This window comes from Heliangelus exortis, chromosome 14, assembly GCF_036169615.1.
Source record: "Heliangelus exortis chromosome 14, bHelExo1.hap1, whole genome shotgun sequence".
NCBI lineage: Eukaryota > Metazoa > Chordata > Aves > Apodiformes > Trochilidae > Heliangelus > Heliangelus exortis.
The window spans coordinates 15,720,202-15,740,447 of NC_092435.1; the positions used below are offsets into that span (position 1 = coordinate 15,720,202).

At 47.5% G+C, this 20,246-nt stretch overlaps 1 protein-coding gene across 10 annotated transcripts in view; it reads left to right on the forward strand.

Moving 5' to 3' along the window:
* The window catches only part of PAK3 (p21 (RAC1) activated kinase 3), a 243,675-nt gene that overhangs the window by 171,577 nt on the left and 51,852 nt on the right, over positions 1-20,246 (forward strand). For 2 of the 10 annotated variants that reach the window (XR_011728603.1, XR_011728605.1), the window contains exon 1: positions 143-231. The exons of 4 other annotated variants lie outside the window; for them this stretch is intronic. The gene's annotated coding sequence lies outside the window, so the exon portion shown is untranslated. Of the gene's footprint in view, positions 1-115; positions 232-19,631; positions 19,767-20,246 lie in introns of those variants that run through there. 4 more of the 10 variants (XM_071757583.1, XR_011728604.1, XM_071757581.1 and 1 more) reach the window with 4 other exon arrangements.

Here is a 20,246-nt window from a genome sequence, read left to right on the forward strand (position 1 = left end):
GGGGGGTTGGGGCGCGGCGGCGGCGCGCGCGGCGATTGGCGCGCGGCGGCGGCGCGGGGGGACGGGCGCGCGGCAGATGGGCTGCGCCCGGCGCGCGCGGGGCGGCGGAGGAGAAGGGAGGGGGGGAGAGGGGGGTGCGGGGGGGGGGGGGGGGGGAGCGGGAGCGGCCCTCGGCGGCGGCGCGAGGCCGCGGCGGGGTCGGCGCGTGCAGCATGACAGCGCGAGCGCCAGGTAACGAACGCCGCGCGCGCCGCCGGGGCGGGCCGGGGAGCGCAGTCCCAGTACCTCAGGGAAAGGGGGGGGGGGGGATCCGCTGGACCGGACCGGACCGGGCAAGGCAAGGCAGGGCAGGGCAGGGGGTGTACGGGGCCGGGGAGGGCCGGGCCGCTGCGGTGCCGGGGTTGTCGGCGTCTCCGGGTCCGTTCTGCCGCCCGTGACACCTGTGTTAGACAGCGGCCTCCGCCGCGGCTCTGAAGGGAGAGCGGTGTCCGGCGGGAGGGAGCTGCCCGCCGCAGAGCCGCTGCCGGGGCTGAAGTTGTGTCAGCGCCGACACCGGCCATAAAGGCGGTCGTGATGTGTGTGCGTGTTCCCCATCTTCCAACAATGCGGGCAATGGGCTGTGCTTCTGCAGAGCAGCGAGAAATTCAGGGCTATAAATAACTCTGCCTTTTTTTTCATTCTTATATATATATATATGTATGTAATTTTTTTTACGTACTCTGTTGGCCGCATGCATTCGATTGACTCCTTTAAAAAACGCCTGCCAAGTTTTTTCCTGAAATCCATTGAGGGAAGGGTGGTCTCTCCCCTGCACATGCATGGTGGTGCCTGATGCCACGCTGATCCTGTCCCTGTGCTGGGTTGTCCCTTTGTCCCAGACATGTACACCAGCCAGCCGAGGAAGTGCTCCGTGTCGTGTCTGGCTGCTTCAGGCTCCCCTCCTCCCCTGGGGGATGCGCTCAGTGCCTGTGCCCCCTTTTTGGTCATCCAGACAGTTTCCAGATCCAGTTTTCACCAGTGCCAGAAATGATCCCTGTCTTAAACATAGTGATGTGTTTCATGTAGGAGCTTGAGGGAATTCAGACAAGAAGAGTGAGCGACATCTGAAAGGGATTGTGGGCCTCAGCTGGGAAGAGCAGGGCTATTTCTGGGACTTGTGACCCCAAAAGGGTGTCGAGGGGCTGGGTTTTGTCTCTCTTCCTTTGGCTCTGTTTGCTGGGGTGGGCACAATGCCTTAGGAGCGAGCAGCCTGGCTGGCTGGCTGGAGGCTTTGGCAGATGCCCCCGGAGGCTCTGTTCCCCTCGTCCCCTTGGTGCCCCCCACCTGCCCCGGTTTGACTCTTTGCAGACATCACAGGAGAGGGCTGCTGCTTTTTGTTTTCCATCTGGCACAGTTCGAAATTATGTTCAGCAGAGGGGACCACGAGGCTGGAGATCAAAGTGGGCTTTTCTTGAGTGACTTTCGGGCTGACAGGAATCACCCCAGAGTGAGGAAGAGGAGGAGGGGCTGTCAGGGGCCTGGGGAAGGCTGTGAGGCCAAAGCCAGGCTGCTACCTGCCTGCTTGAGGGGGAGAGAGAAGGAAATGCTGTGAACCGAGGGGATGATGAGATGAGATGAGATGAGATCTCCCCTGGCTCCTCCTCTCCTGTGAATCCACCTTCTTCTCCCCGGCTGTCAGGAGGAGAGGGCCTGGTTACAGCAAGGAGGGGGCAGAAGCATCCTGGGGGGGGTGTTTGTAACTCCAGGGGGGGGACCTGTGTCCGAATGGGGGTGAGAACATCACCCCAGTCAGGGTGACTGGAGCTGGAGGCTGTGCCAGAGGGGAGTCCCCTGGGCAGGAGCTGGTATGGGGCCTGCTGGCAGGGAGCAGGCTAGAAGTGGCACTGGGGATTTTCAAGCAACTTCACCCCATCTCTCCTGGGAGAGGGGCATTTGGGGAAAGAGGAGCCTCATGTTTCCTGGAAAGGTGTTCAGTCACAGGCTCGTTTGGTTGTCACAGGCTCTGGCCTTGTTCACCTCAGGGGTTTAGCACAGGCATGCCAGCTTCTTGTAGGGGATGTCTGATGGGGACTTTGGGTCCTCTGAACTGACAAGCCCAATGAGACTCTTGTAGGAGCATCTGCAGAAGTTGGTGAGCATTTTACTGTTGATTACAGTGGTATGAGCAGAAAACAAATCAGAAATCTGGGATAGTTTGGTTTAGGACTGGGACATGGGCTGGTGAGTTGTGCAAGGGAAGGTTGCCATGACAGGATATGTGCATGGAAGGGTTGCCCTGAGCCTGGGATTTCTGTGGTGAGCACAGGCCTGGCAGGGCACTGTGATGCTTGTGGCTGCATTGGCTGGAGCTTCCTTCCTTGAGCATGGGACTGGGGACAGGAGCTGGTGGCAGTCATGATCTCAGGGGCCGGGTCGGGCTGGGGGGGGGGGTCTGGTTTCATGGGTAGGGGGGATGCAGGCAGCTGCCTCGCGGTTGCAGAGGGGTTTGTGCACTGAGGGAAGACCTGCATGGATGGCATTTCTTCACTGAGTGCCTCTGGATAACTGAAAGTAAGTCTCAGTAGCTCCTGCAAGCCCTGAGCTCCTGTTACAGGATTAAGTTTCCAGCCTCCTAGGCCACCGCTTGCAGCAGCAACAGTTCTGGAGGCAGCTGTGGCTGCAGGAGGCAATACCCAGGGCGAGCTCCTTTGGTTGCCACAGGCCCAGTGCTCTGGCCTCGTTCACCTCAGGGCTTTAGCACAGGCATGACAGCTTCTTGTATGCAATGTCTGGTGGGGACTTCGTGTCCTCCAAACTGGCAAGCCTGATGAGACTCTTGTAGGAGCATCTGCAGAAGTTGGTGAGCATTTTACTGTTGATTACAGTGGGTTTTACCGCTCCAAGCAGACTGTTCAGCTTCTCTGTAAGGATGTGACTGAAACAGTATTTAAAAATGTGTGAAGGTTGGAGTCCATGTGATCCGGTGTGTCCTGAGCCAGCTCACAAGGTCTGGAAAAACAAACCTTGCTACAGAGCTCATCTTCCTCCACCTCCCTTACTTCTTTGCAACTTTTGTGCATGGTGGTACAGGGATAGGTGATCCAAATTCAGCTCTGCAGCATAGTGTTTGCCATAGCAAACCCAGGTCCTGTGTTAACTGTCTCCTAGCCTGGCAGCATTTGCTTTTAGAGGAGAGCTGGGTTGTTCTGACAGTCCCTTTTCAGTTCCTCTTCCCTCTGCCTGGAGGCTTTCTCCTGTCTTTTAATACTTAAGTTGTGACTGTGTTCCTGGAGCTGCCAGTGTTCTGGGATCAAAAACAATCTGGAAGGTGGAGATTTTTTATATCTCATTCAACTCGTCCTTCATTTTAGCCATGTCTGCACAGAGCTGGTCACAGGGGAGATGTTGCCAGATTTGGCTTCTGCTTCTGCTCTGGTTGGACTCCCTGTGACTTCAGGACATTAACGGTGCTGCCACTTTGTGCCTGGCTGGTTTGAGTACTGATTTCTGTTCCTTGCTGTGCTACACAGTGGGCAGGCAGGAGCCCACTGTGATCTTCCTCTCTGATTACCTCCCCTAGCTCCTGCAAAGGGGGCTTGAAGCTTTTCTCTCAGGAACTTAATGGGCAGAGAAAACAGAGCAAGTGGATGGGGAGGGTGGCGACAGGGAGAGAGAACCAGGAATTCACTTTCACCTGCAGAAATAAACCTTCCTGCTTGCCAGTACTGTTTTGTTTAGTTAGCATTTTCCCCCTGCAGCATTATTTTGCTTTTAACTTTCAGACGCAAATAGTTGAGCTCATCTATCTTTTGTTTCTTTCACATGTACCTTGATTTGCCTGCTACTTGATGCATGGCATTCGGCCAAGTAGTCATTGGTTGGTCTGACTGGGCCTGGGTCAGCACAGGAGGAGATGCTGATGTGAATGTCTTGTTTCAGACCTCCTGCTGCTGGTGTGCCTCCTGCTCCTAGCAATAATTCCATAATGGAAAAATACGACAGAAGTGTCTGTGGTTTGCTAGTGGCTTGTCTCAGTGCTTTGAATTTTGGGGATCTTTTCCAGGTGAACATCAACAGCTATGGCTTGTGTGCAACTGTCAGCAGATGCAGACTGTGCTCTACTGGAGACAGCAAAGTGACTTTTTATTTTGCATGTTTAGTTGGATGGGTGCAACTTGGCTCCTGCAAGGCCCTGTTTATGAATTGCCCTGCTGGGTTTCCAGGACAGGAGACTGAGCTGCAAGGTGGCCCTCATCTTCTCACCCGAGCAGCATGGGACATGGCAAGGGGGCAGTCAGCATGGCACCCACCTCTTTGGTTCTGCTGTCACCCAAGAAGCCTATGATCTTGATGCAGGATTGTGTCCCCAGCTACTGGGGACAGCACTTCTTGACCCTGTGGAGCCCTGGGTAAGGGACAGGTTTTCCAGCTCCTGGGTTGGGAGGATCTTCTTGCCAACATATGCCACCAACCCACCCTGCAGGGCTGGCTCTTGGAGCAGCTTTGGGTACCCTGATATCCAGTCTCACATCTTCCTTTCCAGAGGCAGCCTTAGAAATCACGTGCCACCTAGAGCAGAGGCACGTCCTGCCCAGTTGGGAAAGCTCTGCTGTGAATGCTGCTTAGCAGGAGCAGATGTTATCTCTTGGTTTGTCTTGCTGTAATGACTTTTCATAGTGGCTGTGTGCATTAAGTATTCAAGGGTAAAACAGTGTTATTGTATGTTCCAGGGGCTCACTTCCCAGTGTTATTTTTTTATTGTCAGTTGCTTATCCAGCTGAGTATTGACAGCTCTCACTGATTCTTGACTGATCCAGAGCAAAGCACTTCTCTGCCCTGGAGTCATGGAAAGGTTTGCTCTCCTTTCATGTGACAGTGCTGGTTTGGGGATCTCTGTGAAGTACAGGTGCAGGACAGGCTGGTACAGCTCTGGATGAGGTTTACAAAGATGGGAAATGGCAAAGTTAAGGTTGCCTGTACCTCTTTTACTCTGTGTGCTCTGTTCATCTGTAGTTTTTTATTGAAAATTAAGGTAATTTAAATCTCAAAACATGTGATCAATGAACCTTTGGGGAAATTTGATGTGTTCTTTCATATCCCTAAGGGCAAAAGTGTGGTCTCAGAGAAATGGAACCAGAGTCTCCATAGGACCCCTTAACTTTTGAAAGTGATGCCTTGCACATGGACCAGTGATAGCTGTGCTTTGATCCAGCTTGCTGCACACCCTTGTGTTTGTTTGCCCACCAGCCAGTGTAGTGCAATGCCATTTTTGTCCAGCCTTAGCTCCCCTGTAAGCCTGTAGCAAACTGCTATTCCAACACTGCAGTACAGCACAGGCTCCAGAGCTGGACCATTCTCATTTTCTTTCTAATCCTTAAGTGTTGAAAATGCTCTGGCACCTTAGCAGCCTCACCGTGGCTGTGCAGGGTGTGTGCACTGTTAGCTAAGCACATGACTAGGGGAATACTGAACATTTTGTTGTCCTGTCACCTGGGCATGCTCCTTTTTCCAGACAGTCCTGTTGAAGGACCAGTAGCTGTGTGGCACCCCGGTCCCTGTCCCTTTGCTGGCACAAATAAATTGGTGTTTGCTTCATTTGGGAAGGACACTGGAAAGTACTTCTGTGTGCATCTCAAGAGGGGTGACAGGCCTAATGTTTTCCATTTTTCTATCTCCTCAATTCCCTACTGTGAAGGAGAAAATCCTCCAGATCAGAAATTTTCCAGGCGATTCCCTGCAGAGAATTTTGATTCAACCTGCAGTGCCCAGATGCCAGCTCATATTTATCAGGTGTGCCCAGCCACTCCCCAGAGGAAACGTGGTGAGGGAAGAAGGGAAGTCACACAGCTGAAATCCTGGGCATTTGTAAAACTGTTTTTAATGTCTCCTGCCCTCACATGCAGAAGACTGTGGACTTGGCTTTGGTGTGCTCTTGAAGTGTCACTAGAAAATCTGTCAAATGTGTGTGCATGCAGAAATGGAGGCTTGGAAAATGCCTTTAATTGCCATTCCCCTCTGCACAACACAGATTGTCATGCTTTGAGCTCAGGTTTGTTTGTATCAGGGACAGACATTGATACCACAGCTCCTATTGGGGCATGAATATTTCAGCACCTGAAACGATGCCTCCCTGCTCCAGAAAAGAGCTGCTTACATCCTCGTTTGATCTTTTCAGTGAGCCTAGCCAGCTCAGGTTGGCATCCTGGTTATTTATTTCCTGCAGATATGGACTAAAGCAGCCAGAACTTGCTCCTTGTTTTCATTCTGTTTTAGGAGGTGCTTAGCACATCATAGGATGCATGAACTAGAAAAAGGTGGGGGAGCATTTGGAAGTAACAATTTGAAAGTAACAGTGGCAAACGGTAGGGAGTCTTATTTTGTATCTGCCTCACACCTCTCCATGCTCTTTTCTCTCCCTGATTTTCTTGTACTAGGGGAATGCAGAGTCCTCTCTGGTGGCATTAATACTATGAAACCCTTCAGAATAAGCTGAGAGTGGAACCTCATTTTTTTTTGCAGCACATTGGCAGTTCACCCACAGAGATTGTGTCCTGGACTCTCCTTTTTAGAAACTGTAGTGATACTGAAAAGCCTGGAACTTCTCATACCATTGTGTGTTTCTGAAGTAAGATGTCTCCAAAGCATCTCATCAGGAGGCACTTCCTACGGCCAAGGTCAGACAGTGAGAACTTTTGAGCATCTTCCTCTCCAGGGCAAGTCATGCCCTGACTTCTCCCATGGTCTGTAGAGCACTCTGGACACTCAGGGTGATTGCCAGGTTTCTTTGGGTAGTAGGGAACAGCAATAGGAATCTGAATGTGAGAGAGTTTTCCAGTCCTAAGTCCTTGGTATGTAAGATCCCTCTCCTCTTACTGAGCAGCAGCACATAGATGAATTTTCCAGGCCCACAGATGATGCAAGAGGTCAGTTACCTGATTCTTGAGTATTTTTTTCAGCTGTATTTCATGGTCTTTGCATTGCTGATCTCAGCAGAAAGGCAGAGCTTGGTCTCGTGGGCATGGCTGAACGTGTGTTTTTTTCTGTTTTAGGAATACTTTTATTGGAGTAGTTATCCTGAGTATAATTGCTTGTGTACCAGTACAGAAATTGGAGATTGAGAGTTATAGCTGTGTCTGTACCCCAGGAAACATTCTGGTAAACATAATCCCAAAGTCAGCCCACAGGAGGACTTAAATTTGGGCAAGGAGAGGTAAAAAATGTGCTCTTAAGCATTTTAAACAGTCTCTAAAGCTGAAGTTTTCATTCAGCTGAATACTTTTGTTGGGCAGGGGGGTCACTAAGCAAAAAATGCTTTGCACTGGTCTGTCCTGGTCTACAGTAAATGGCTAAAAAGTAAGGCCTGGAAAAAAAGCAGAGAGATGTGTTAAGGAAGGGTCTGACTGCTTTAGGGAGGCTGGGTGCCAGGCTGACTCATGTCAGGCACCCTGGAAACACAAGGATGAAGTCAGATGTCCAAGGTCATCTGCAGGGTGCTGGCAGAGCAATGGAAGGTATCAGTTAGAAGCAAAAATGATTGAATTTTTGTGTCACCGTGGGAACAGTGGTGCTGGTGTGGTCAGGCACCATGCAAACCTAGGCCACTGGGTACCTAAATGATAGAATTTGGGTCCATGGTGACTCATGACAGCAGTTGATGGTGGAACATGACTTCATGTGTGCTTTTTCAAAGCAGACCTGTGACACTTCCATCCAGCAGTGCTGGCGAGAGTGGAGCCCCAGCACCCTGAGGCTGCAAGGCTCATCTGAAACCTGGACTGCAAGAGGGACACATTGGGTGGAGAACTGCTGCTTGTGACATACTAGGTGTTAAACACATCCCAGCCAAGGAAACTTTTGAAAGGATCTGCATTCAGGATCTGCTTATGCATAGCTGAAATGGTCTGTTTTGAGCAGAAAGACAAAAGCCCCCACCCCCTGCACAGCCACCACTGCAGCTGCTGTCTGAGCTGGGTGATGTCAGGCAGCTCTGACACATTACACAGGTGGCCAGGTAATGCAGAAGGATTCACAGTGGAAGATGTGAGGACTCTCTGGGGATAGGGGATTGAAAGGCTTTTTAGAGACTTTGCATTTCACTCCTGTGTGTTTGGGAGGGGTGTCCTTGTGTATGTATATACCATATGCAAACGTATTTTGAGTTCCTGTGTGTTCTGTCTGAATTGAGAAAAGGAGTGATTCTGGAGAAAGAAGCCTCTAGGAAGTGTTTTTGCAAGCAGGGGCCTCTTGACTGTGCTTTGGGGGGGAGGAAGGAGTGGGGATGAGGGGGAGGTTTACTGAGGTTTTCTTCTTTTCTTGTAGCATTTTGGGAAAACTCCAGCCAAGGCCCACATACAGTCAAATGAATCAGCCTCCCTTTTTGCCATAAGTAATTGGCAGTTCCAGCTGCAGTGCAGTTTTGATGTACAGCTAATACACCTTTTCTTGGTTAATTGAGAAGAAAACACTGCATTAGATGCTTGATGTTGAGTTGGCCTTTGTATGGAGTCTTTTGAGTAGTGGTGAGATATTGTAGGCTGCTGCTTGAGAGGTGGGAATTTGCTGCAAATTATATTCCATACTCCAGTCTGAAGGCTGTCGTTGCTGTTCATCTGCTATAGAAAATACATTTCTTGTTGCATACAAGTGCAGAGGGCACTGTCAGTCAGCTGGCACGTGGCACTGTTGCTCAGTGCAGGGTTTCCTTGGAAAAGTCTCATTTTCTAACAACTTCAACAGAATATTCATGTTCTTAGATGAGTGAATGTTCCTGTGCTGACAAATGAGGCATTTTGGCCTTCTCGTATTCGTGTAACAAAATGAAATTCACTTGTTTTCCAAAGCATCTGGTGCCAATTTAGACTCAGAGCTTTCTGTGTCTACTGCAGGATTTCCACTGGGCTCGGAAAACTTACCAGACAAGCTCAGCATTCAGCACTGGAAGTATCTGGAGTAACTGGAGGGCTTTCTTGTCCAGGAAAGAGGACATGTAACAGTTGCCTTTGGCAGGCAAAGGCTTGTCAGATGCCTTTTATTTCCTGTTGGAAGCCTAGTCTTACATGGCAGTACTATATTACTTGCACAACTGTAGTATCTCTTGGTAAATACTGGCTTTAATAGCATATGCTTCACTTTAGCAGGATGACAACAGTGAGGGGGTGAATGTTGAGCAGTGAAATAAGCATGCTGTACTGGGACAGCAACACCAGTTTTCTTTGACAATGTCTTAAATGGTAAATACCATAACTATTATTTTCATAGCATTTGGAAATTCGTTAGAAACAAGTCCCTTTGAGGAACCTGTAGTCACAAATGTGATTAACTCAGCCTTGGAGTTTTAGTCATGGCCAAGGCTTCACTAAATGCTGTCTTTACAGAGAGTTTACCCTTTCATGGGATTGCTTCAGACACAGGCAGCATGTGGTCTTCCTCCTTCCAGTTGTTCTGTGGGGGAAGAAAGCATGCAAAGAAAGTACAAATGTAAAGTCTTCACAGGGGGGCAGTAAAATGGTTGGCTTCATAGCATTTTGCACCTGAAATGGAACATAAAAGTGTCTGGGTTTGCCCTGCACCTTTATCAGGGGTAGAGGGGACTCTTGGGGATGTGAAGATGCAAAGACAGGAAGCAGAATGGCCTCTCCTTCCCATACTCAGCTGAGCAGGACTCCTGCTTGCTTGGTTCAGTGTGTAATGTGTACCTGGAGAGAGATTATATCCAGGCCAGTTGGGCTGAAGTTTGCTCTTTCTCTCTCCAGTTCACCGGACAAATGTTTTACGTTTTCTTCAGCATAACTTTAAATGGACATTGTTTTACCCTGTTCTGGAAAGGAGCTGGTATTTCTACAACTGATGCTGTCATCTAAGTAACCTTTTTCTTTTCTGAACAAGGTCATTACATCATGATGCAGTAATCCTCTGCCTGTGGGATAAACCATTCTCTGTGTCTCTGTCTGTTGCTCTTATCTCTGTTTGTTCTTTCTTAAAGTGTGCATGGGAGGAAGAGGGATGAGGAAAGAGCAAAAGTTTTTATTCTGGCCTGTTAAACTATTTTTAGAGAGAATAATACATGGGTTGTGAGATGCAAAGGACTGTTGTCTCATAGAACTATTGCTTTGATACTCTATCCACAAAGAGAAGCTCCAGAGTCTCAAGTCAGAAGAGCCTGGGGATGAAATTACACCTTTGCCAGGCTCTGACAGGTTAAACTTTACAGAGATGCAGGCAGCAAATTATCCACAGACTGACTTGCAAAAGAGGGCTTTAAAATGGACTTTAAAAACCTTCTGGGGAGATTAGGTGGATAAAAATAGTTAGTTCTTGTACCCCTCTTTTTATCTGTAGAGCTAAAAGCAGTTCTACAAAGGACATTATCAGTATCTTGGTCTCAGCCTAGAGGAACCTGAGGGCTGGAGCAATGCCACTGTGGGTGGAATGGGTCAGAATGGGTGCCTGCAGCAGGACCCAGCCTTCCCACTGCCTCTCCCAGTGCCTGGCCATTAGACTCAGTTGCCTCCCTGCTTATTACAGTTTCTAATTTGACTTGGATGCAACTGTGTACTTTTTCCCAAGTCAGTTTACACCAGGCTATGTCATTCAGGGCCAGCTTGGGTGTGCCTGGTAAAGTGTGGTTCATAACTGGGATTGATTCATTTCTGAAGGCATTTGGTGATGTGGTTGCCTGGACAGCAGGGGCTGTGCTTGGTGACCCTGTGGGTCTCTCCCAGTCCTGTGTTCCTATGTAACCTGAGGTGGTGGCATCTAAGCTGCATCAAGATGCCAGTGATGTAATTTCAAACTGTCTGGCCTGAGCAGCAGTGAAGTCAGAGAGGCTGCACACATGTAAGAAGGGATTGGCTTTGATCCTTTCTATTTTGCCCAAATAGGCACCAGGCAGGGTTTGATTCAGAATGAAAGCAATTCACTGAGCAGAGAAAGCAGAGCAGATGTGGTATGGTTGATTCCAGCTTTCACCTGCTCTGAGAGGAAACAGCACAACATATTTCACTGTGCAGTTCTGAGGTCTGTTGCAGGTTAAGACAAATAAATAAGTTGAGTCATCAGGTTGTAGTGTCTCAACAAACAACTCAAAAAGATGTCAGGCCCTTGCTGTGGGTGGATGTTGAAGTGGCAGAGCTATCAAAGAAACACCACTAGAATCACATGAAGACTTCCCTGTTACTGTCATGCCATACTTTATAACTAGAGCTATAAGGTGTGTTACAGAGTTAGAGCATTGCAGTGATGGAGCACGTGTCCTCCAAGCTGGAAGTGAGAGACTCCTGTCAGCAGGACAGGACTGTGATGGACACCTTGCAGGGCAGGCTGGCCTGGGTACAGCTCTGTGCTCACGTGTCTGTACAGCTATCAAAACAGACACATGATTCAAGTTGCTGGAGTGCAGGCAGAGGAGCTCAGGTTGGGCTGTGTCCATCTGTGGAGCTGTGTGTTTGTTGTGGCTGAGCAGGCCCTGTTCCAGTCAAATGGAACACTGGTAACAGTCACTATATTCTCATGGTAGTATTCCTGTGCTTTGTACTTTAAATTTGTCCCTAGTTTATTGTATCCCAAAATCCAAGAGTCGTTTCATAGAGATTGCATTGCTGACATCTTCATCCCTGATTCAGCTCTGCTGTCTCTTTAATGAGCATCATGTCTATGTAGTTTGATCCAGTGTCATCTTTTTAATGGAGGAGAGGAGATTTGTAAATTAGGTTAATTCATTATGCTCTTTTATCATTGCTTGTTACTAGAAAAATTCTAGCAAATGAGTTTGGGCTACTTCATTTGCATTATTGGTTTCCTTCTGTTTAATTCCAGTAGAATCTTTGGACCCAGATTCCAAGGGGATGACTGTGTTGTAGGAAAAACATGGGCACAGGAGAACTTCCTAGCCATTAGTTAAGACAGCTTTGACTTTTCTACCAGGCTAAATTTCAGAGTAGCACTGATTTATTTTTTTTTCCTTCATGTAACTTGTGATTTGCTGAGTTACAGCTGACAGTGGCTTTTCCCTGTCCCTAAGGGGTCATTGTGCATGCGTGTATGTGTTTAAAAACTGCAGAATCACATCTTTACAAGAAAGTCCTCTAAACATGCTTAGCTTAGTTTCCTTTGCCCTTAGTTTTAAAGCCAAATGTCATAAAAACATCTTTCAGTGCTTTGATGTGGGCTCATCATTTTCTCATTGATGCTTTTAATATTGCATGCCCACTTGCTCCATGGTGGGTGTCAGTGCTCACTAACAGCAGCCATCTGTGGGAAAGGAGCTGCTTCCTGGCACGGAGGAAAATTTAGGCCAGCTGTGGATGCTGCAACCACATCTTAGAGACTCTCCCTCTGGGCTCTCCCTTTCCTGTGCAGATCCTGTGCTTTGCCTGAGACTTTGCACTGAGCAGAGTTTTGGTACCTGGGGAGACAAACAAACTCACTCCAAGCAGCATCCCAGGTAAGTCTCATCTAGAGAGGATGTTTTGCCACATGTTGATGTGGTGTGTTTTGCCACATGTTGAGCTGTTTTGCAGTCAAGCTTCTGGGATCTGAATGAGTTTGCCAGAGATGAGATTACTTTCAGCAAAAAGTAGTCTGGCAGTAGTGTTCCCATAGTCTGTGTTAACTATCTCAGTAGGAGTTCCATGACACACCTGCTATCCCAGAGGCCAGTCCTGATGAAAAATAATGGCCTTTGGCCAAATCCTGCCTCCAGTTATGTGGTCTGTTCTCAGGTTTTCATTTAATTTACAAAACTCAGGCTTACCAAATAGCTGTTTTTAACAACTGCATCTCTTCTCATCTTGATGTGACACTTAAATAGCCTTTGCAATAGGGATATGGTCTCAAGATTTCTGCTGTTTTCCAGCACACACTCATCCTTTCTATAGCTCCTTTTCAGTCTTTTTGCCCTCACAAGATTTCATTTCAGTGTTCTTGGGACAGGCGTTTGGCAGATGGCTGCAGCAGGCATGGGGCAGAGACTCAGAAAAGGGCTTCCTTCTACCCCGGAGGTGCTTCCTTGTAGACAGGGAAAAGAGTGCACAGTTCTGCTGTCCATGCAGCATTTAGATGAATGGAAATTTGTTTCTTTGAGGACAAACAAACCTGCTGCAAAGACTTGGGAAGGGATTCGTCTCCACTTACACAGTCTGCAGTGTCAGCTTGTCAGGCTGGGATCATGTGTTGCACTTTATGATATGGTGCCCCTGAGTGTGAATCAGATCAAGGCCCTCTTAGAGTTTGCTGCAGCTGAAGTTATGTTAGTGCTGGTGATGATTGCTGAAGGAGTATAATGATCAGATAATCATGGCTGAGTTCTGTCAGTGACACTGAACCTTCTGACAAACGCCTCGGCTTTCAACTGCTGTGGAACTTTGCTGAGCTGGGAATGGTACAAGCCCAGAAAACTGGCACAGAATCTGCCTTGGTGACCAGTCACATACTGGCCACGGGTAAATTACGTGTGGGATCAGTAGGCAGATTAGGTTAGAGCTGGGTTTATGCTTTTTCTCCTCAAACATTTCTTTCATAGAAATCTGTGGAACTAGTCAGAAGGGCAGAGAAACTTCCCTCTTCAGCTCACAAGTCATCGGAGATTTGTGTTATCTGATCTGAATCCTGTTTCAGACTTAAAGGAATGCAGTCCCAGCTCCTTCAGCAGCTCCTGGTTTTTCCATTACAAATACCAGAACCACCCCCACTCTGAGCAGAGGCCAGGACCTAAGTGGACTGCAGAATCACCAGTAGCCATCTCAGTCACAAAGGTGTGTTCTTGATATTGAAGAACTTTGACCAGCCCCTGAAGGCAATGTGCAGGGGTATGTGCTCAGTATGTCTAAGTAACTCCTGTTGGCAGAGGAATAGAATTATTTGTTCTCCACATGGATGGTGAGACACATGCATCCAGTGCTGGATTCTGAAGGGAGCTGAGCACTGCCTTCAGTGTGTGCCTGGAACAGGAAGGAATTTCTCTGTTATATTACTCAATCCCATCATACTTGAAAGCAAATGAAAGACATTTTGGCCATGGTTGGCAAGAAATTTATGGATAATATGCTCAGGACAGAAATTTCTTTTTTGTTTAAGTCCAGGGAATTTACAGGGGTGGTAGGGATTTAGGCAGGGCCTGGCATGAGGAGCAGGTGGGCTTTGCAGTGAGGTCTGGGACTGTGTTCTGATCAGGCTGGCATTTGTTTTCTGAATGAAAATGAGATGAGCTTTGTTTTGCCAAAGAGAAGGTGAGGGCTGTGTTGTCATTGGTAGATACTGTTTGTAGTCTCCTTCATATAATCCTTGATGGAAGAAAGAATTCTTTATGGCTAAAACAACAGGAGGTGGTGGCTTGAAATATAATTGAATAAGTTTAGGGGAAGCACGAAATGTGTTCTCTTGTCAGTGTGTGCCTTAATGCCACATCTTAGATTTTCCTTGATAGTGTTTCTAATCAGCAGCCCCTTATCCATTCTCTACCACTATTAGTTGAAGCTTAATGACATATAATTATATTGGTTCCTTATCACTCAACCTGCCAAGTCATTTATCTCTTTAAGAGGAAGGATGGAATGGAGAATTTATTGCCTCTCTGTCTCTTGATGTTTTGCAACACAAATGCATGTTTTGTCAAGGCCTTGGGGGAGGTGCATTATCTGAAGTTGCAGGTGATTGCATGCCTAGAAATGGAGGTGTTGCCCACTGCATGCACTGATAATCTAGCCGAGTCCTTTTAATGCCGTGTTACCCTATATCCACAGAGTTTGCTAAAAAGGAGACTGGTGAGATAGCTGATAAACAGTAATTTCTGATGTGTGCAGGTACAGCACCCATATGCACATAAATTGGATTTTTGGCAGCCGTTGCCAGCAAGTTATGAAAGCAGATTTTTTTCTGAGGACAGACAGGTAAAGAGTAGAGTTGCATAATTCCTGGGAGAACTGCAGTGTTCTCTTCCAGGGCACAAGGTGACACTGCAGCTAGAGGGGAGAATGTCTCTCTGGCTTCTCCATGGAAGTTGGTGTGTGCCAGCCACTCACCAAGGCACTTGGGGGCTGCATCCTGTGGTGATGTGCTTGCTGGAAAAGCAAATTTGGGTGCATCTTGAAGAATTTTACGTACAGCTTTGGTCCAGAGTAGATATTTCTTTGGTCTTTTTACTTACAAAGAAATGAAGGTAATCTGTCCTGTCAGTCTGGGAGAAGGAAGTTCTGGGCTTGTCAGAAAAGTAGCACCAGCTTAACTGATTTGGTTATAAATCACCTGCTTTGAGCAGTGTGGACACCCAATGTAAATGTGCTTGTGAAAATTCCAGCCTTTGCTTTGATCCATTTTGTGCTGGTGGGTTGTCAAATGAAGTAATGCTGGCTGCTGAATGAGTTAGGCCTGTTTTAGATGTGTTGGCATCAAAGTTTAGATCATAATAAATAATTTTCTAAGGAAAGACTGGCCAGTGTCTTCCATCTTGCAGTCTGGGTGACAAAGTTGAAGGGAAGGCTGAGTAGTTCCAAAGAATCCAAGTTCTGGTGGTCCTCTGGTGGGAGTTACCATTCTTAGAGCCAAGTTTCAGGAATGTGAGCCTCAGCCTTTTGTCACTGGGGAGTGGAAAGTTAGCCCAGATCCCCTCAGTGGCTCTTAATGCTGAGTCACCACCTGCTCCATACAAATGGTTTAGCACAGACACATCTTCCCTGCTGCCAGCTTTTTGGGGTGAGGAGTAGCTTTTGGCAGAAGGGCTTCTTCAGATGGTCTCATGGGGCAGAGCAGTGTCACATGGCTACATTTACATGTTGTGCCTCCCTCCTCCAGAGCTCTCTTAGCAGGTTCTAGGCCAAGATCATTGCTTGCTTGTTGCTGTGTGTGTAAGAATTGATTCTTGTGAGTCCCAGCATCACAGATTCCTAGGGAGGATAGATGCAAGTTGCCTGTGGCATGTGAGTCAGAGAGCCACCGTAATGTTGGGAAATGACAGGAGTCTCTCACCCTCTAGCTTGTCCAAGCACTCTCTGGTCATTAACTAATAAATAATCTGCACAGACTCCCTGGGAAGTGGCCAGCAGGCTGGTTCTTTGTTGGAGGGAGGTTGAGTGGAGATTCTAACACCCTTGGCCTCTGGAGAGCTCAGCCCACAGTACTCTGGTCACTGTGTGGACTCAGCACCACTCCTGGGTAAGCAAGACCATAGCTCTTTCCCTCTCTTAGGCCAGGTAGGTAATAAAATTCTTTTCTATATCTCCTTGGCACTAAGACCTTTTAAATCTTTCCTGAAAATGATGGGAGTGGAAGAAATGGTATTCAAGTTTTCACAAAGGAGTGAAAGAAACTGTTTCTGGGGAACGTGGATCCCCTGCCAGGACACCCAACAGGCTGGGTTGAACCTGGGCTTCCTGCTCCTAACACCCCCGAGCCTGTGCTTTCTCAGCTGCTCTCTAGGCCACAAAAATGCTCTTCCCTCTCCCTTTCATCCAGAAACACATCCTTCTGGTGAAGCCTTCCAGAACAGTGGCATATTCCCATGAAAAGATTCTTTTTCAAGCTGCTGACATGTAACTTGCTGAAAAATTCATGACCAGCTCCAGTCAGAAGCCTTGGCTCCCCCAGGAGAAGGGTCTGGGCCTGTTGGATTGCAGTGTGCCTGCAGGGAGGCAGAATCCTAAGTACAGGATCAGTCCCAGGTGACCAGGGATTTGTTACAGCATAATTGTAGCCACTGAGAAATGAGGGAATTGAGGCACGTTGTAATTATGCAATTGGCCGGAGTCCCCATAATAAGTCAGAGAGCAGAAGAGAACATCAGATTCCTGGCATCCTCCTGTGTTCTGCACAGGGATGCAGGATGGGAAAAGCCCTCCTGATTTTTGGATTGGGTTCTGATATTGAAGGCAGAATTTGTAAAAGATGTTGGCTCCCCTTGAGAACAGCAGAGAGCACAGGGATGTCAATAGCAGAATTAATCATTTTTTGAAAGCAGTCAGTCACTATGTGATGTAGCTGAGGGGGATCAGAGGCTGCAAACACATAGAGGGGATGTGGTCAGTGCCTTCAGCAGAAGAATATTCAGTAAGTGATGTAGGCAGTGTCTGAATGTAAAAATGTCAAGGCAGACATAGCAGGGGGGATACACTTCATAAGGACAAGGCAGCTGTGTGCCAGGTAAGACTTTGTGCTGCAAATCACCTGATGGCTCAGAGGCAGAAGGGTGTCCTCTGTCTGGACTGGGCTGTTCAGATTGGTGGAGAGCCAACACTGAGGCAAAAGATGATTTTGCTCTCACCTTCTTCATCTGGCAGTATTTACTATTCTCTGGAGTTCAGGAAATGCTTTGTACAATTTAATTCAGAATATAGGTTGGTGTGTTAGATATCATGTGTGTACAGGGGCAGAACCGAAGAACTCCACTTGTATTTCTTAGCTGGAGAGCTTGCAGCTGCTAGTGGTGAATTCTAGACAGCAAGAGGAGGAGTTTGGGCTCAGGTGGTGGCATGTTTGTTTAATTTATCTCCTTTTTACATCCATAGATTTATTAAGGCAATTTGGAGTGGTAATTTAATCTCTGTGCATTGATTTCCTAATTTGTAAGCTCTTTGCAGACTGGTGCTTGTGTTCTGGGCAGCTCAGGTGAGCTCTGTTCAGCTTGAGGCCCAGGGTGAGCTTTGTTTGACACAAGCTGTGTGGTGTACAGTCTGCAGTGTCTGGCTTCAGTGCTTTTCTCATTTTTACTGAAAGACTGAGACTTCTGGCAGTGGAAAGCCTGGGATTCTAGCCCTGGCTCTGCAGACAAGTGTGTGATTTGTCTGGTAAGAATTCATTGATCTCTCCAGGAATGCTTTTACCAGAGCTGAGGATGGGTGTTACTGAAATTTACCTGTATGATATAAAGGGGTTTAATTAATTTTAGCTGGTGAAGGGCTTTGTGAGCCACAGATAAACGACTCTTCAGATGCACAAAATGTTGTCATTCTGTGGAAATATTTTCTAGGCAACAGAAGAAAAATATTTTAAGACACAGAAAGTAATACTGGAACAAGATCTGTAAAGTGTTGCATTTATTTAGGAGCTATCACAGGCTGAACTGAACGTGAAGACAATGCAATAGTAGCAAACCAGGATGTGGTGGCCCACATTTTGCAGTGCAGACTCATTCAAGTGTGCACATCACTCAGCATCAGCCCCAGGATGAGAGGCAGAATCGTGCCCAGTGGTGCTGCAGGACTCTCACGTGCCTGGCGTGCACAGAAAATGATCCAGGCTGCCCATTTGGAGCCACGGGCTTTGCCTTCACACTTGCTTGCTTCCTTCCCAGGGTCTGTGCAGTTACTAGCTGGCATCTTGGCATTTGGCCCTGGGGTGGCAGGCAGCCTGGTTTTCAGCCTGCTGAGCCTTAGAGATGCCCTTCAGTGGGAGCAGAGAGAACTTGGGCCTTGGCAGGACTGGGCCAAGTGTGTCTGAGGCAGAGAAAGGGCCAGCAGCCAGGGCACTTCCCACACAAAGGCAAGGAAGCTGAATTCATTTTGTTCTTAAAGGAGTGTTTAGCTCCTCAGAGCAGAAGGACCCAGAGAAACCTGATACAGCATTACTGGAGCCTATTCAGTGACTTCAGTGGGAATTGAATGAGACTCTAAATGTGTTAAAGTCTTTGCACTTTTAGCTGTAATGATGATGCTGATAAGCAGAATTGAATTAAAGATAATAGAGGAAAGAGCTGTCTTCCGTGTACTGTTATCTGGTTTCTCTTGATAGGAATATCTGCATCTAGATTATTTTAGGTTTGCTTTGGTTTTGTTTCCTCATGGTATCATACTCTCTTTAATAAATAATTTGTGGTTCTTTGTGACCATTTTCTTTACTCCTGAAGAGAAGAGATCCAGTTTCGTATCCTTTCTTGCTTTGAGGTGTGTAGTTGCAAACAGCTTCTACCATCTCTATTCTTCTAAACATTTCCTCCCGTTTACGGTTTGCCTGCACCTTGGGAAAAGTTTACTTAATGTGAGGTAAATATTTTCTCTTCTCTGGTACACAAAGGATTTAGTGTCTTATTTTGTGTCTGATAGCAAATAGATGTTTGAGCTGCAAGAAATGATTAATTTTGCAAAAGAACCTTCCTCTCTTAAAAGCTGGGAGGCTGTTTCCTTCACATATAGAGGCTAAGCAAACAGGGTGCATTGTCACTGCTTTTTCATACAGGCTGCTCTTAGGTTTCCCTATAAAATTTACCACAGAGGGGGGGAAAAAAGTCTTGAACATTTACATTAGTAGAGCTTTGGCTGGTTTTCCACTATAGCTTTCTCCTAGCCAGGTCTGTGTGGATCTCTGAGCTACCAGGCAGTGTTAGCAAAGACTGGGTTATAATCAGATCCCTTTGTTCTGTAACTTGTTTCACCTGTGATAGAGTCATTAATGAGAAAGGTTGGCAGTGGTGCATGTTACCAACAGAAGTCCTGAGGTTGTTGCTGGCTGGTCTGTCATGACACATAATGTTGTAAAGAGAAGGTTGTATTTTTTTTCTTGTGATCTGGCCTGTCCAGGAACCAGTATTACATTACTGTTTGCAACACTCTGAAATCACTTGGAGTCTCCCCTTAAGAGTTGGGTAATAATTTGGTGTGTTAATCTCCTAAGACATGCACATTGCATTCTGTAAAGCTTCTCTTTCTGTGTGTGTTTGCTGCCATTAGTGCCCGACCAGGAACTGCTGTGTGCTGATGATCCCTGAAGAACAGAACATAGCCAGTTGTCCCACGGATGTACTCCATGGTGTTGTTTTTGTGGCCCTTTCTCCTGGCTGGTGACCCAGACAGTGCTGGTGACTGGTAAGGTGTGGATGGAAATGTGACATTCCAGGGAGTGTAGCTGGTGACTCCTTTTCTGTCTGGGTAAATGTACTTTGTGACCTCTTAGGCACCAGCTGGTCAGTGGGATGGGTCACTGGCTTCCCATACATGCTGCTCTTAGGTTTGCTTCTGAGGCATCTTGGTGTTGCTCTGAGCTGCTGTGTAGGACTTTGGTACCTCTGAGGACGGGGCAGGGAAAAGCTTGCATCTGCCTAAGGCTGCAGATGAGGGGGGAGCTGACAGAGTCGTGCTAACAGAGCACCTTCTGTGAGTAGCTAGAGAGATAAAGAGTGATGTAGGTCTCCAGCTCAGCAGCAGGCAGCTGGGGCTGTGCTACCTGTGTTCCCAGCTCCTGGACTTGACTGCCTCCAGCCTTGCCCTGCTTTGTGGAGACAGCAGCCTGGTGAGCAGCCCTTCCAGCTGGGGTGGGACCCATTGTCTAGCCTTGCTCCTTGAGGT